The following is a 16,404-nucleotide window of genomic DNA, read 5'->3' as shown; positions in this document are numbered from 1 at the left end:
GTGTTTCCCCTTTGGGCAGAAGCAACCTCAGAGGGGCGTTTCTTGTAACTGCCTCCCAGTCTCTGACATCCAAGGGGGGGGGATTTTCCCCCTCGCCTCCCACGCAGTGTGTTTTTTGGCTGAGCAGCGCTTGAGGTGTTGCGCCCGTGGCCCAACTCAGCCCGCAGCACCTTGATGGGATTTAGAGGGGGCCTTGACTTGGCCGTCCCCAAGAGCGGGTCTCCTGCTGCCTTCAAGGATCCCCTGGCGCCAGGAAGGCTTCGTGCTGCCTTCTGGGATGGTGAGCTGCCCAGGACCCAATGCCTGGAAGAATTTCCAGACCGTAACTTTTAACTCTCGCTGTGCTTTAGAATTGGTGTCCGGTTCTTCAGGCGAAAGGGTGACTTTGGTTTGGGCCCAAGCTGCCCTCTCGACCTGTGGCCAGATAACATCGTCTCGTCTGCCAGGGCAGGGAGCCTTGAGTCTCGGTGCCCAGGTGTCTGTGAGCAAATGTTAAGTCTTGCCCTGATGTCTCCTGGCGCGCGCGCACACACACACACACCCTTGCAGTTCTATGCAGCTTCTTTCTAACGGTAGAGTGAAGTAGTGGTGAGAAGCACTCACGGGCCTCATGATGAAATTTTGGACTTTCGTTATCCCGTCTTCTGCTCTTGGGCTAAATTGGCTGGGATGGTCTGGGCAAAGATGCAGTGGCTTGACATCTCCACTTGTCAATTTCTTCTGGACAGGGGACAGATGTCCAGTTGCTTGGCCCTCTTTTAAAATCCCTTCCCAGTCTCATAGGCGTCTGTAATCTTCTTTCTGGAGGCCTCAGAGGGCTCTTTTGAAGAGCCTCTTGCTGGCTGTGATGGGCACAGCCGCTCTGCTGATGGTGCAAAAACATCTGCTCACCCTGCCAGCTGCCAATGGACCTGAGCAGGCGAGTTGCCCAGCCACATGTGAAGACCACGAGAAGCCAAGAGCTCCAGGAGAGGACCAACTCCCACTCACCTCTGAATCTGCTTCTCTGGTGAAGCTTTCCAGGGACTGCCTACACGCCCAGTGATGCCCTCTGGGTTTATTGGGCTGTGGTGGCAGCTCAGCACAGCTGGAAGTTATGGATGAGCCTCGCTCCTCTAGCAACCTAGAACTAAGGAGAAACTTCCTGACAGTTAGAACAATTAACCAATGGAACAACCTGCCTTCAGAAGCGGTGAATGCTCCAACACTGGAAGTTTTAAAGAAGAGATTGGACAGCCATTTGTCCGAAACGGTATAGGGTTACCTGTCTGAGCAGGGGGTTGGACTCGATGACTTCCAAGGTCCCTTCCAACTCTATTATTATTATTATGATGATGATGATGATGATGATGATGGATCATCGCACAGTCAGCCAGATTCAGTTCAGACTGGATTTGGCATTTTGTCTACCTATCGAGTCTTTACCCAGGACCTGGGACAGGCAGATGTGGATGTTTGATGGTATTACAGATATCGTCACAGGATGGAAGTAGTTCCTAGTAAGGCCGCCTTTTGCAATTAATAGCGAATTTGTCAATGCCAATGGTGTTCAAGTGGTGCTCCAGTTGTTTTGGGATTGCACCCAAGGAGCCTATAACTATTGGTACTACCCTTGCTTGCTTTTGCCACAGTCTTTCTATTTCTATTTGTAGGTCTTTGTATTTTGTTATCTTCTCCAGTTCTTTCTCGTCTATTCTGCTGTCTCCAGGCACTGCCACGTCCACTATCCAGACTTTTTTGTCTTTCTTATCGACAATTGTTAAGTCTGGGGTGTTATGTTGCAGGTGCTTGTCTGTTTGAATTCTGAAGTCCCAGAGCAGTTTAATTTTATCATTTTCTATGACTTTCTCTATTTTATGATCCCACCAGTTTTTGCTTACAGGCAAATGATATTTTTTGCAGATCTTCCAATGCACCATTGTTGCTACTTTGTCATGCCGCTGCTTGTAGTCAGTCTGTGCAATCTTCTTGCAACAGCTTACCAAGTGGTCCACTATTTCTTCAGCTTCTTTGCATAGGCGGCACTTACTGTCTGTTGCTGTCTTCTCAATTTTGACTTTATATGCATTTATCCTTAAGGCTTGGTCTTGTGCAGCCAGAATTAGTCCCTCGGTCTCTTTCTTCAATTTTCCTGCTCTTAGCCATTGCCAGGTCTTGTTATTATCTGCTTTCCCAGCTATTTTTTTTTAATGTATTGGCCATGTAGTGCTTTGTCTTCCCATGCCTCTATTCTGTTCTTCATTTGGTCTTTCTTGTAGGCCAGTTTGGTCTCTCCAGTAGTCAGTAAGCCTTCCTGATATACTAATTTCAGTGCATCTTCATCATTGTTCTTCAGATATTCTTCCAAAGCCATTTTTTCTTCTTCAACCATCTGATGTACTTGTAGCATTCCACGCCCACCTATTTGCCTTGGTAGATAAAGTCTATCAATGTCACTGCGTGGATGAAGGGCATGATTCATTGTCATTATTTTTCTGGTCTGCCTATCCATTGCTTTTAGTTCTGCTTGAGTCCAGTCCACTATTCCAGCTGTGTACCTAATGACTGGGATTGCCCAGGTGTTGATTGCCTTTATGGTATTTCCTCCATTGAGTTTGGACTTTAAGATCTTCTTCACTCTCTTGATGTATTCACCTCTAATCTTTTTCTTGACTTCAGTGTGCTTGATGTTGTCAGCTTGAAGGATACCCAAGTATAAAATAATAATAGTAGTAGTAAAGTTGGAAGGGACCTTGGAGGTCATCTAGTCCAACCCCCTGCTCGGGCAGGAAACCTTACACCATTTCGGACAAATGGCTGTCCAGTCTCTTCTTAAAAACTTCCAGTAGTAATCTTCCTCATCCAGACTCTTAATGTTATTTTCGTGGGGCATCTTGATTCCTTCAGTTTTCACTACTTTTCCTTGTTTGATAGTAAGTGTGGCACATTTGTCCAAGCCAAACTCCATAACAATATCTTGGCTATATATACGGACAGTGTTGAGCAGCGATTCTATTTCAGATGATGTTTTTCCATACAGCTTCAGATCATCCATGTAAAGGAGGTGGGATAGTCTGGTAGATGTTTTTGATGTTTGATAGCCATGTCCTGAGTTATTCAGTATTGTTGACAGAGGAAACAGTGCAATAACAAATAGTAATGGTGATAATGAATCTCCTTGAAATATTCCTCTCTTGATATTAACCTCTCCCAGTCTCTCACCATTGATCTGCAACTGTGTCTTCCATTGTGCCATCGATCTTTGCACAAATTTTCTGATGTTTCTACTGACTCATGTTATTTCTAGGCACTTGATTATCCAGTCATGTGGCAGAGAGTCAAATGCCTTTTTGTAGTCAATTCATGCCACGTTCAGGTTGGTCTTCCTTTTCTTGCAGTTTTCCAAGATCATTTTGTCTATTAGGAGTTGTGCTCGCTTCGGCAGCACATATACTAAAATTGGAACGATACAGGAGTTGATCTTTTGTTCCTCTGCTATTGGGGCGGTTTCCTTTCTGCTCAGGTGGAAAGAGATTGTTTTCAACTAGATGCTGTTGTACTGCATCAGCTACCACACCAGTTAGTATTTTGAAAGTTGTTGGTAAGCAGGTAATTGGCCTGTAGTTGCCTGGTGTTGCCCCTTTTGCTGGATTTTTCATTATTAGGTAGGTTTTCCCAGTTGTTAGCCACTTTTCAATTTCTCCTCCTTGTAGTATATTGTTGAACTGCTTGGCAATGAGTGGGTGTATAACAGTTAGATGTTTCAACCAAAACCCATGCAGTTCATCTTCACCTGGTGCTGACCAATTTTTGATTTTCTTTGCTCTTTTTTCTACCATTTTTGTTGTTATTACTAGTTCTTTCATTTCAACTTCTGTTTTATTTGCATCCACCTCTTTTAACCAAGCCGCATCCTTGTTGTATTTCTTTGGGTTATCCCATATCTGCTTCCAGAACTGCACTGTTTCTTCCTTGTCAGGTACTGACTGATTCCTTGCAGTTTCTCCATTGATGGATTGGTAGAAACGTTTCTGATTGGATTGAAATTGGAGGTTCTGCCTATAGTTTGCAATTCGAGCTTCATATCTACTGATTTTCCTGGCTATAGCTGTTATTTGTTGCTTTATTATTTCCAGTGCTTCCTTGATCTTCCTTGTTTCTAAGTGGTATTTCTTGATTTCTTTGGTCTTCTTGTTCTTCAGCTTCTTTTCTTTCATCTGTTCTAGCTTGCTTGCATGTGATCTTAACTTGCTGATCTTATTTTCTAGTCTAATCTTCTATTTTTGTGGTGCGCTGTTTGTTTGTATTATTATTACTACTACTACTACTACTTCTACTACTACTATTACTACGCTGGGCTTGAGCTAGCCCACTCAGGGCCAGGGCTGCTCCCACCCCAGGGGGCTGCGTGTGCTCCTGCCCATCCTGGGTGGCCCTGGGGCTCACTCGAAACTGGCAGCAATTTGTCAATTTGATTGCTGTTGATTTCAGCCCAGGAGAAACCGAAGTGACTAACGGCAAAATTAAACCTGGAGTCGAAGCTGCTTCCTAAGGTTTGGGCGGTTCCCCTGCGTGTCACTGAACCGAGACATCCACCATCTGCAGATGGCCTTGCCTGCCCGACTGGCAGCTTTCTCCCTTTGCTGCTTAAAACAGTTCCCACTTAGCCGTCTTGCCAAGCCTCACTTTCCCTCTTCTTATCTTTAATTTGCCAAACTCATTAAGCTAGTTAATTGGAATTTATTAAAGGGCTGGATAATTGATTGAATAATGATGGATTGGTATTCTAAGACTCTTTCTGTTTTGTGCCCTACAGTTTTTTTTTTTATTATGGACCTTAACTTACCCCACCTCGTCCCACCCAACATTTTAACCAGTTTCACAAAACATACTTAATTGGGTTAAAATCTAGGGGCTTGTTGGCCTTCCAAGATAAGCCAGACAGGAAACATAACTAGATGAATCAATTCTACTTCATTGTAAGCTGACTCCATAGAATCTTGCAAGTCTGAAAGTACAATTCCCCCCCCCCCTCCTTTAGAGCCTGGTAATGTAGGGAGGGTCCTTCCTAAGTTTCTTCCTCTGGCTTTAAGACAACTGGGGGCTCCTGTCCTCCTTCCCTTTCCTGACAGCATCTCTTCCCCCTCTTTCCCCAGGGCACCCACACATTCCATTCCAGTGCTGCAACCAGAAACGATAAACTTGGTTAGGTAAGCTTTGGTTCCATTCCTGGGTGGCTTAGCAGGTGCTGCAGTTCCAAAATCGACCCCATTGCACAAATCCAGCTTTGAAGTTGCTAGAAAACCGATGCAGACACTTAGCTGCATCCACAACCGATATATATAACTTGACTCTTGAACTGACCACCTTCTGGGTTCACAGCAATTCCCGAAGCAGCAAAACGACCCAGGATGGCAGAAGGACGAAACCACAAAGGCTTGAACGAACCAACTTAGCTGCCCTGCTCTCTTTCTAACCTGGGGAAGCTGCAGCCTCTGAGCCGGCTGCCCCAACGTGGAACCGTTGGCCCCAAAAGGCTGCCTGCCCTGCTCTGTTCACTACAGCTGAGGAGGGGGCTAAAGCAGACTTCTGCACTGGGGCCTTTGGATGTTTTTTTCCTTAGTTTTTAAAAATGCACCCTTCTTGCTTATGTTTTTCTGTGAGCTGCTCTGAGCCCGACGGCAGATCAGCAAGAGCTTTTTAATATTATTTTGAAAGCAGCAGACTGAGTGGAAGGAATGTACCAGTGACATCACCGGCTTTTGTGGGGTGGGGGATTGGAGGGCCCCCTGCTGTGCTCTCTGGCTTCGTTGCCCTTCACTGTTGGTGTAATTCAGACAGTTTTGTGTAAATGCTCTTGACTCTCTTCCAGTAAAAGATGGGTGTTTTCTGGCAGTTCCTCCGGATTCCTTTTGCAGCCACACATTCCGCATATTTCCTCCCAGCCCCCAGAACCTCTCGCAAGGGGGGCCCAGAGGGCTCAGCCGAAACCGCCGCCTTGCTGGGCCTGCTCCATTCCTGCCCTTGTGTCTTGTGTCACAACTTTTGCCTCGTCCAAGACAACAGGGGGGGGGGGAAGAGCCGGCCCTTCCCTCTACCCACTGCACCCTCAGAGCTGGTGGCCCAGCACCATGGGTCTCTGCCTTGGCTGCGCTTCCCTCCTGATAAGCGCCCCCCAGACAATACCCCTCCAGCTCTCTGCCCTCTGGGGCGGGAGGGGGGCTGCTCCAGGGCCCGGGCCACGTCCAGGAGGAAAGCCGGCGGCGGGGGGGGGGCGAGACTGCACCCCATCCTCCGCTTTCCCTGCAGTTTCAGACACCGCAGGTGGGCGGGGAGCGTCCTCGGCCCGTTCGACCGCTGGCCCGGTCCATCACAGGGCTGCCCTGACCGGCCCCCACGAGCTCTGCCGGCCGAGGGGCTGAAGGGGCCCCGAAGGGCTGGCCGGAGGGCAAATTCCCCCCCCCCACACGGGGGTGGTGCGTGTCTTGCATTGGGGCTGCGGGGGGGTCCCTTGGACTGGGCCTGGGGGAGTTCGGCAGGTCGGGGGCGGCGGGAGTGGGGGGGCAGAACCTCCCGTCGGGCGCTGCACCGGCTGCAACGGGCACGGGGGCCCCGCCCTTCGGGGGTCTCGCCCGGGGGCGGGGCCGGCGGCCGAGCGCCCCTCCCGCAGAGGCACGTGGGGCCGTCGGGTGGCCCGGCCGGCGCGGGGCATGACGTCACTTCCCGTCGCCGGCGCGGAGGGGGCCGCGGAGCCGGTTGGAGGCGCGTGCAGCCTGGCCGGGCCGCCTCGGCAGGTGAGTCGGGGACGCCCCTCCCCCCGGGAGAGCCGCGTGGCCGAGGCGAGGGGGGGGCTCGCGGGAGGGATCTCGGCGCCCGCTTCGGCCGGCCTCGCTCGGGACCCTCCGCGGGGCCTCCGTGCCCGGCCCTCCGAGGCGCCGCTCCGGGGGACGAGGCCGGGGCGGGCGGGGGCGGCGGCGGGTCTCCGGGGTCCCTTCCGGGGGGAGAGGGTCCCTCGGGCGCCTCTGCCCGGCTGGGCCTGTCGCCCCTCCAGGCAGGGGAGAGCCGGAGGGGGGAGGGGGCGTGGGGGGCGCCGTCCCTTTCACCCACTTGGTGGAAATCTCCCTCTTTATGCGCTGCTCCCCCCGGTCTCCCTCCTCCGCCTCCGTGGGGGGCTGGGGGGGCTGGCCCGTGTCTCTGGGGAGCCCCTCCGGTGGGGACGGGAGAGGGGAGCGGAGGCTCCTTTCCCTGAGGGCGCTCTGCCCGCTCCCCGCCTCCGCCCCCCCCCCGGGGCCAGGCCGAGCCTCGGGGCCGGGCGTGGGTGCTGCCCTCCCGGCGAGGCGAGGCGTGGCGAAGCAGGGCTGGCCCTTCCGAGCCGGAGGACAGGCGTCGGGACTTCCGAGACTTCGGGTGGAAGCAGCGGCCCTCCGCTCCCCTCGGAGGAGGAAAGCCCCCCCCCCCCGTCTTAGAGCCAGGCGAGGCTCCGGGCTTCTCTCCCCTGGGCTCTTCCCGGCCGGGACTTCGAGGTCAGATCACCCGTCCAGTTTATGAACCGGCGGTCACCTAAACTGTAACGTACCAGGTGTGATTTTCTGGAGTAAACCGACGTGTGTGCTTTTATCTTCATAAAACAAGAGCTTTGGGATTTGTCAAGTCGGGATTAAGCAAACTTTTCAAAGTTTCCCTCCCCAGGCGAGAGAGATGTGGGCACAGTGCAGTAATTAATGCCTGCCTGCCTGAGAAAATATTGCTGGAAGACACTCTAGGAAGTGTTGTTGGCTGGGCATTTTGGCAGATTGGGAGCCCCGGGGAAGGGAGCCCCAGGCCCTGCTGGGTCGTCCTTTCCAAGAGGTTCCCCCCCCAAGGCTCCCCAGAGTGTCTGTCGGCGCTTCTCTGCCTTTGCTGGGAAAGATGGGATGCCTCTCGTGTTGAACTGTACAGCATAATCAAGCATCAGCACAGGAAATGTTTAGTGACATTTTGTATTATGTCGTAGGTCACTTTATGATGAATATCTTGCCAAATCTCAGTTCCATGGGAATCCTGCATCCTGGCTTTTGGATGCATTCTATAAGTTAGCCCATTTGAGGTAATGCGGTTCAGAACGTTTTGTCCTACATGTACCATTTTGCGAGGTTACGGGAATCCAGTTTTTATCAGCCTATAGATTAAAAGCATCTTAACTCCAGGCACTGCATCTGGTGTTGTAGTTTGATGGATTCCCTATCAAGAGAAACCTTTTCCATGTCCTTGTTCACCCAAGGAGAATTGACGCATCTTTTTACATTACTCTCAATTTCTTTGCACAAAAAAATTGCCTGTGGTTATATCCTTCCAAAAATCCTTGTTTTAGATATTTTACTTGTTTTTAATACTTTATGTTTCCATTTAGGAGAGTCTCAGTAAAAAAAAAAAAGCAGAAAATAATAAAGATTTTTTTCCCCTACCTTTAAAAAAAAAAAAAAGAATTATCCAGCACCCAGTGGAAGCTACTTGTCCTTGTGACATAAGGCAGCATTTTCTTAGAAAGCCCAGGCTGCCCCTGCTGAGTTCAGTCCATTCAGAAAATAAAACTTCAGCTATTTTTTTGAGGGGGGGGGCATCTCTGAAAGGGCAATGGCACTTCTTGTTTTAATCAATTTGTATTCCTTCTTTGTTTAATGTGGCACTAAAAAAGTCAGAGCTTTTTAAAATAAAAAATAAAGAATTAAAATACAGCCAAAAAGGAACAGAAAGGTGTGTATGTGTGCTACCATACTTACATTACCTAGGCAGTCTTAAGGAGAGAGGCCCATAGTTGAAGTTACATATTCAATATTCATAGAATTTTGTTCAACCCAAATTTTGTTCAACCCAAACACCCCTGCCCTTTAATAGCAGGGTTCATTAAAGTTGTAATGTAATAGTAATAGTAGTAAAGTTGGAAGGGACCTTGGAGGTAATCTAGTCCAACCCCCTGCTCAGGCAGGAAACCCTACACCAGGGGTAGGCAACCCAAACACTCAAAGAGCCACTTGGACCCGTTTCCCACCAAAAACAAAACACCGGGAGCCGCAAAACCCTTCTGATATCTAAAATGAAGATAACACTGCATATATCCTTTTTTTACCTTTATTATAGGTGTGTGTGTGTGTGTGTGTGTGTTTGTGTGTATGTATGTGTGTGTGTGTTTGTGTGTATGTATGTGTGTGTGTATGTATGTATGTATATGTATATATACACACACACACACACATTAAAAATAAAAGTAAAAATATGACTCTTGGGAATATCCATACTATTAAAACAATGATCACCGAGAGAATGCTTTAATAGAATAAAATTACATACACACACAGGTAAAAAAAGGATATATGCAGTGTTATCTTCATTTTAGATGTCAAAAGGGTCTCTCTCTCTGTCTCTCTCCCTCCCTCCCTCTCTATCTGCCCTTGATCTACCACTCCTCTTCCCCCACTCTCTCTCTCTCTCTCCTACCCTCCCTCCCTCCCTCCCTCCCTCTCTCTTTCTCCCCGCTCTCCTATCTGCTGCTCACCTGGCAAGCTTCAAGCTGTTGTCCAACAAGCTCAGGGGTAGAAAACCTCGACTCTTTTATGACTCATGGACTTCAACTCCCAGAATTCCTGAGTCAGCCTCGCTGGGCTAGCTAGCTCTCTCCTGCCCTTCCTGCTTCCTGCAGAGACGCAGCAAAGGGAGGAGCTCCGCCCAGTAAGATTTTCAGCTCCTCGGAGAATACTGTGAGTGCACTCTCTTTTACACACACACACACACACAGAGAGAGAGAGAGAGAGAGAGAGAGAGAGAAGCAGAGAAGCGCAATTGCCTCTCTCTGTCTCTGTCTCTCTCTGCAAAGGCAGAGGAGGCTGGGAGCCACAGGGGAAGGCTCAAAGAGCCGCATGCGGTTCCGGAGCCGCAGGTTGCCGACCTGTGCCCTACACCATTTTGGACAAATGGCTGTCCAGTCTCTTAAAAACTTCCAGTGTTGAGCATTTACTGCTTCTGGAGGCAGGCTGTTCCACTGATTAATTGTTCTCACTGTCAGGAAGTTTCTCCTTAGTTCTAGGTTGCTTCTCTCCTTGATTAGTTTCCACCCGTTGCTTCTTGTCCTGCCTTCAGGTGCTTTGGAAAATAGCTTGATTCCCTCTTTTTATGGCAGCCCCTGAGATATTGGAATACTGCTATCATGTCCCCCCTTGTCCTTCTCTTTGTTAAACTAGACATACCCAATTCTAGCAACCGTTCCTTATATGTTTTAGCCTCCAGTCCCCTAATCATCTTTGTTGCTCTTCTCTGTACTCTTTCTAGAGTCTCAACATCTTTTTTACATCGTGGTGACCAAAACTGGATGCAGTATTCCAAGTGTGGCCTTACCAAGGCATTGTAGAGTGGTATTAATACTTCACGTGATCTTGATTCTATCCCTCTGTTAATGCAGCCTAGCACTGTGTTGGCCTTTTTGGCAGCTGCAGCACACTGCTGGCTCATATTTAGGTGATTGTCTACTAGGACTCCGAGGTCCCTCTCACAGTTACTACTATTGAGCATGGTGCCACCTATGCTGTACTTGTGCATTTGGTTTTTCTTGCCTAAATGTAGAACCTTGCTTTTTTCACCATTGAATTTCATTTTGTTAGTTAGTGCCCAGTGTTCAAGTCTGTCCAGATCCTTCTGTATCTTAAGCCTGTCTTCTGGAGTGTTGGCTATTCCTGCCAGCTTGGTGTCGTCTGCAAATTTGATGAGTTCCCCATCTATCCCTTCATCCAAATCGTTGATGAAGATGTTGAACAGTTCTTTGACTGTTGCTTTAGTCAGCACTCTGATAAGTGGGGATTTCATTTCTGACTCAGGCCTAGAGTTTAGTCTGGCAGCCAGTTAAAATTGAACCTCCAGGTTGGACCTGAATCATACCTTGTGCTGGTGATGCAAATCCCTATCTTAATTGGGATGCAGGTCAAAATGTCCTGACACAGCAGATTGGCTTGCCACACCTGCCCTGTTGCGAAAGAACGCAGCACTCCATCGGGGCATAGCTAGAGGGAGCGCAACAGCTTTCCTCTCAGCCGTACATTGTACCATAGCTGTGACGTAAGGCTTTGTTATCGTAAGATACCTTTGGCCTTAAGTCTCACTGTCCAAATGAAATGCATTTTTTTTACAAGCAGCAAAACCCATAATTCTGTAAAGAATGCGCTTTTTAGCAATGTAAATATTGTTTTAGTTCGATGGGTGCCAGATACAATGGTCTTCTTTAGGCCTAAACTCTGAAACAAAGGCTTACATTATGCTACAGATCCCAAGATGGGAAACGATAAAAAGCCACATTGAGAAGAGAGCTTTGTTAAAAAGCTGCTGGCATATTTGTAAAATTTCCAGGTATTCATCCAGCGATGATGTCATGCAGATTTCCAAGCGGCATCCAGGGGGCAGCTCGAGTTGCCGTCCAGCAGCGGTGGAGTCTTTCTGGTCACACAGAAGCTCCTCGGAGGCTCCTGCAAGGGCTGCCCAGGAGTGGGTGCAAAGAGGCAGGAGGAAAATCGGGGGGCAGAGACCCTTTTCATAAGAAAAAAAAGGGAGGGAAAGGCCATTGAGCAGCCTCTGCCTGAGGAGAACACCTCGGGAATGGCAGTTGTGAGGGAACCACTGTCCATTTTGTAGCAGGACAGACGGCCTTATAGTTATGTGCCCTCTCACACCAACCAAGGGTGTCTTGCCTGCCAGATGCTGTGGCTGCAGCCACACTCGTCTGGCGCTTGCCAAGACCGGTGTCCTGGTCCCTTAGGGCCGTAGTGGGGTGCGCTCTCTTGACTCGGAGGTTTCCGGCACGTTCTTACTGGGCGTGGAAACGGAAGCATCGCCGTCCTTCTTGTCTCCCATCGAAGGCTCTCCTTTCTCCCTGAACCGAGGGCAGAGTGGGGAGTGGGGGTCGTGGAGGAGCCTCTTGCGCAACCGAGTGGTGGTGGGGATCTCGCTGGGCGGGGGCGGCAGGGCCGGGCGGTTGGTTCTCCTTAGGACAGGGATGGCTTCATCCCAGCAGGGATGGCGGGGGCTTCTCCCCTCCCCGTGCAGCCTCCAGTAACGCGTCCCCTTGGAAATGTTATCGCTCAGAAGATAGGAACAAGGGCAGACAGGGCGGCTGCTGCTGCATGACATAGTTCAGGTATTGTTTAAGCAAAATATACCCTATTTTTAGGTGCCTCTAAGTAGCTTTTGCCAACTTCCTCTGTGATTTCATCTGACCCCCCCCCCCCTCTGGTGAGCTGCGGGTCATATGGGCCGCTCTGGGAGGCGCCTTTCTCGGAAGGCGCTCGGAGGCTCCGGAGCTGATGTTCTGAGGGCTGAAGGCGTGGAACAAAGCCCACGGCGGTGCCCTTCCTGAGCCCTTTGCTGTGGGGCGGGGGGGGGGGAGAGAATCCAGGGGAGCTGCTTCCCTGGCCCAGCTTCACTCGCTGTTCAGAAGACCGGGAGCTCGAAAGAAAATGTGCCGTGAATGGACCCTTCTCTGCTTCAGAAACAAGTTGAACCAGCATCAAGTCGTTCTGACATCCAGAGAGATCATCACTTCTCCTTGAGGGTTGGTGTGATGCCCAGTGAGGATCCCACAACATCTTGTGTGCAAATGTTATTGTCTCACTTTCACAGCTCTGCCTCTTCTAAAGAGGCCCATGTACAAAGTGACAGGCTTCCTTCAGAATTCCTTAGTGAGGGCTGCTGCTGTTCCTGCCTGGTGGATTCCTCCCCCCCCACAACTCCCCCCCCCCGTCAGAGATCTGGAGTGCCCTGAAGTCTTGGCTCTGCCCTCGGCCACTGAGCAGCCTGTTGGAGGAGCTGCCAGGATAGGCATGTGGTGAATTCTGATCCCGAAACTGTAGGTGCTTGTTTGCAGTTTTTGTCTCTTGTTTTGGTTGACAACGGTGATTGAATTGTTGCTTTTCGTGTTGTCAGTGGCCCAGAACTGCTTCCTCGGCAAGCAACCGTGCAAATAGAATGAATGAGTAAATAGGTAATTGCATCATAAGGGACGCAAGGCGGATGAATTCTGTGCACGCTTTCTGCGCTGGCAGCATTTCTGGATTTGGGCGCTTGTTACGGCTCTTCTCACAAGAAGCCGTGAAATGGAAGTTGGGGGCCGGACCTGATGCCTCTGAGGCCGGTTGCCCTCTTTGAGCTGCACTTCTGTTCCTTCCGGGTAGGGAGTTGTTCCCTGAACCAGGAAATATCTTCTTGGGGAAGCCTTTCTGGGCAGGGGCGTCTTCTATGCCAGCGTTTCTCAACCTTGGCAACTCTTAAGTCATGTGGACTTCAGTTCCCAGAATTCCCCAGCCAGGTTGAGAAACACACAGCCTGCTAAAAGAGCAGAGGAGAGACAACGCTTTGCATTAATGGCGAGAGGCCGGGCCCAAGCTGCATGCAGGCTTCTCTGCTGATGGGGAGCAGACAGATCCCTCGCGTCCAGCTAAAGCCCAGTTTCCCCCAAATTCTCTCTCTGGGCTACAGAAGCCAAAGGTGAACTTGCTAGCCACCCTAGCAACTCCCTGAGATGCATCTGCCTATTTTATTATGTGGAAATAAGAGTTGGGTAAACAAAAGCGAGTTCAAAGCATGCAGGTGGAGGTCTTAATACAGATGTTATTTTTACTAGTAACAAATACAGAAAGAAGAAGAGATTGACCCATTTCTGTGACTGCCCACTCACCATGTGATTCATTTTGGCTAACAAAAACAGGGGAAAAAAATCCACCAAAAATACACAATGTGCTGTGCCAAGGACAGTTCATGCACACCGGCAATTGAAGCTGCTCGCCCACCAGCTCTGAGCCGGGGCTTGAGGAAGGCCAGGTCTTCAGGGCCCTTTCAAAGGCAGCCAACCAGATCGGCGAAGAAGCTGGAGGGAGGTGGAGACAGGGTCCCACTGGCTTTTCTGAGACCCTCCCTAGAGTGAGAAGATTAAAGAAGAGGTATGGAAGTGCAGGAGGTTGGATAAAGGTATGGAGAGTTAATGCTCAGGCAGGAAGTCCTATCCCGTTCCAGAGAAAGGGTTGTCCAGTGCTCCAACATTGGAAGTTTTTAAGAAGAGATTGACAACTATGGTCTAGGCTAGGGTTTCCTGGCTGAGCAGGGGGTTGGACTAGAAGACCTCCAAGGTCTTTCCAACTCTGTTATTCTGTAATGCTGTTAATGAATGGTGCTGGCGTTGAGCCCCCCCTTCCTTATTCTCCCCTTTCTTACTCATCTGCTGTTTCCTCCGAAAGGGAAGAGTGGGGTGGAGGGATGGGTATGGGCAGGTATGTGTCCTCTTTCTTGGATGGGCCCGTCATGCGGGCAGTTTGTGAGCCTGGGCCCAACCTGCCTCCCTCCCGGGCAGCCCCCACGTCTTGTGAGTGCCGGGTGCCTCTTTGTGGGCTGGGGGGTCTTTGGGCGGCCGTCCCTGCTGGGTCCCCCTGCAAGGCTTATCCCCCAGGGCTAGCGGTAACCGCCGTACTTCCAGTGCCAGAGCGTCGGCGCCTGTTCCCCCGTTTTGGGGTCTTGTGCTCTCCCCAGCTCTGGAGCACAAAGCCGCCCATTGTGGAAGCAAGGAAGGGTTTGGTCATCATATCCTCCGTGCTTCAGCCCTGCAGATAACATCAGGATTCCTGCCCGCCCGGGAGGGCCCTCGGCCCCAAGCAGGCCGTTTGTGTGCTTTGAATAGAGTGCGCTGCACCCACCGTCTGGGGGCTGCCGGCACATCCTCCGGCCCGGCCCCCCCATTCAAGTGAGCCATTGTTGGGCTTTTCTGGTGGTTGGGCTCCGAGGCAAGCTGTGCCAAGAGCTTTCTTGATAAAAGAGTTTAAGCACTTTGGAGACTTTGTTTTTTAAAGGTTTTGACAAAACAGTTCATTGGCAGGACTTCCTCTGAGATAGCAAGATGGCCATTAAGAACCGGCCGCAGCGATAAAAGCCGGCCAGGCAGCGGAGAGGATGGAGGGGAGCTGCTGGCGCTGAGGGAGCTGGGCCCTCCATCCAGAGTCTCCCTTCTGACGCTCGCCTCGCCTCGCCAGCCGGTGCCTTTTCAGGCGTTCATCCCTGGGGGTGAGCGAGAGGCCTTGGGGGCCAGGAGACGATGGGCAGGGAAGCAGGAGCAGAAGAGAGCGGGACAGGAGGGGACCAGCAAACGGGGGCAGGGGGGGGCTGCTTTCTGCTGGAGTTGACGCTCTCCAGCTTTCTGAGGTTGACCCGGCTGCTTTTCTCCCGTCGGCTTCCAAACATGCCCGGCAGTGAAGCTGCATTGCTTGCAAGGGCAAAATAATTTTGAGAACCAAGCACAGCATTATTGTTTATAAAATAAGTCCAGTGCCCAGTTATCATTTCTTACGACTTCCGATTTGGCAAAGCGGTTGGTACCACTTGCCCTTTCTGAGGGGCAAGGCCGGCCCTTCCGTGGAACAACACATCGAGAGCCACAACATTATTATTGATTATGGTTGATCAGCCAGATGTTTAGAGAGAATTTGGCATTTTTATCCACTTAGAGGAACCTGGGCTAGGCAGGTGTTGTTGTTTGGTGGTATTAAAGGTATTGTCTCAAAATGTCAGCCCTTCCGAGACAAGCTGTTCTTCCGCAGTTGACTGATGGCGATTGTGTCAATGCTGCTGGTGTTCAAGGGCTGCTTCAGAGGTTTTTCGGTGGCACCAAAGCGTCTATTACTGTTGGTGTGAGCCTTGCTTTCTTTTGCCAGTCATTCAGCTTCTATTTGCAGCTATTTGTATGTTGGATTTTCTCTAGTTTTTCTGTTCTGTGTCTCCAGGTATTGCAACATCCATTATTCAGATTTTTTTTGCCTGTCTTATCAAAAATTGTAAAGTCTGGAATGTTACATGGCTGGTATCTGTTGGTTTGCATTTTAAAGTCCCAGAGCTCTTTAGAGCGTCTTCGTTTTCTGTGACTGTCTCTGTTTTGTGATGTCTGCAAGCAAATGGCGTTCCTTGCAGCTATTCCAAGGCACCGTGGTTGCTACCTTGTCACGCTGTGGCAAGATCGCCTAGCGATCTTCTTGGGGCAGCGAATAAAGCGGCCCGCTCTTTCTTCAGCTGCTGTTTGTTGTGGTCTTCTCAGTGCATTTGTCCTCAAGTCTGGGTCTTGTGTGGCCAGTATTAGCCTCTTGGTCTCTCTCTTCAACTTTCCTGCTCTTAGCCATTGCCAGGTCTTGTTGTCACCTGCTTTGCCTGCTGTTTTTTTTTAATGTGGTGGCCGTGTGCTACTTTTTTCTGTTCTTCATTTGGCCTTTCTTGTAGGCCAGTCTGGCCTCTCCAGTACTCCATAAGCCTTCCTGGCATACTAGCTTCAGTGTGTCTTCTTCTTCTCTGTCCTTCAGATATTCTTCCAGTGCCCCTTCTGCAAGTTTCTGATGTGCTTGCAACATCCCCCACCCGTTTGTTTTCCTTGGTAAGTAG

At 50.2% G+C, this 16,404-nt stretch overlaps 1 protein-coding gene across 6 annotated transcripts in view; it reads left to right on the top strand.

The window, feature by feature from the left end:
• Positions 1-6,703: 6,703 nt before the first annotated feature.
• ATP13A3 (ATPase 13A3) overlaps positions 6,704-16,404 on the top strand; it is a 45,350-nt gene continuing 35,649 nt past the window's right edge. For 2 of the 6 annotated variants that reach the window (XM_039341526.1, XM_039341521.1), the window contains exon 1: positions 6,704-6,773. The gene's annotated coding sequence lies outside the window, so the exon portion shown is untranslated. Of the gene's footprint in view, positions 6,774-7,452; positions 7,559-7,972; positions 8,066-12,420; positions 12,548-16,325; positions 16,397-16,404 lie in introns of those variants that run through there. The other 4 variants (XM_039341522.1, XM_039341523.1, XM_039341524.1 and 1 more) reach the window with 4 other exon arrangements.

Source organism: Crotalus tigris, unplaced genomic scaffold, assembly GCF_016545835.1.
Source record: "Crotalus tigris isolate CLP2741 ecotype Arizona unplaced genomic scaffold, ASM1654583v1 scf7180000017765.3138416, whole genome shotgun sequence".
NCBI lineage: Eukaryota > Metazoa > Chordata > Lepidosauria > Squamata > Viperidae > Crotalus > Crotalus tigris.
The sequence above is the reverse complement of the archived record's forward strand: the minus strand, read 5'-3'. Positions and strand labels throughout refer to the sequence as shown.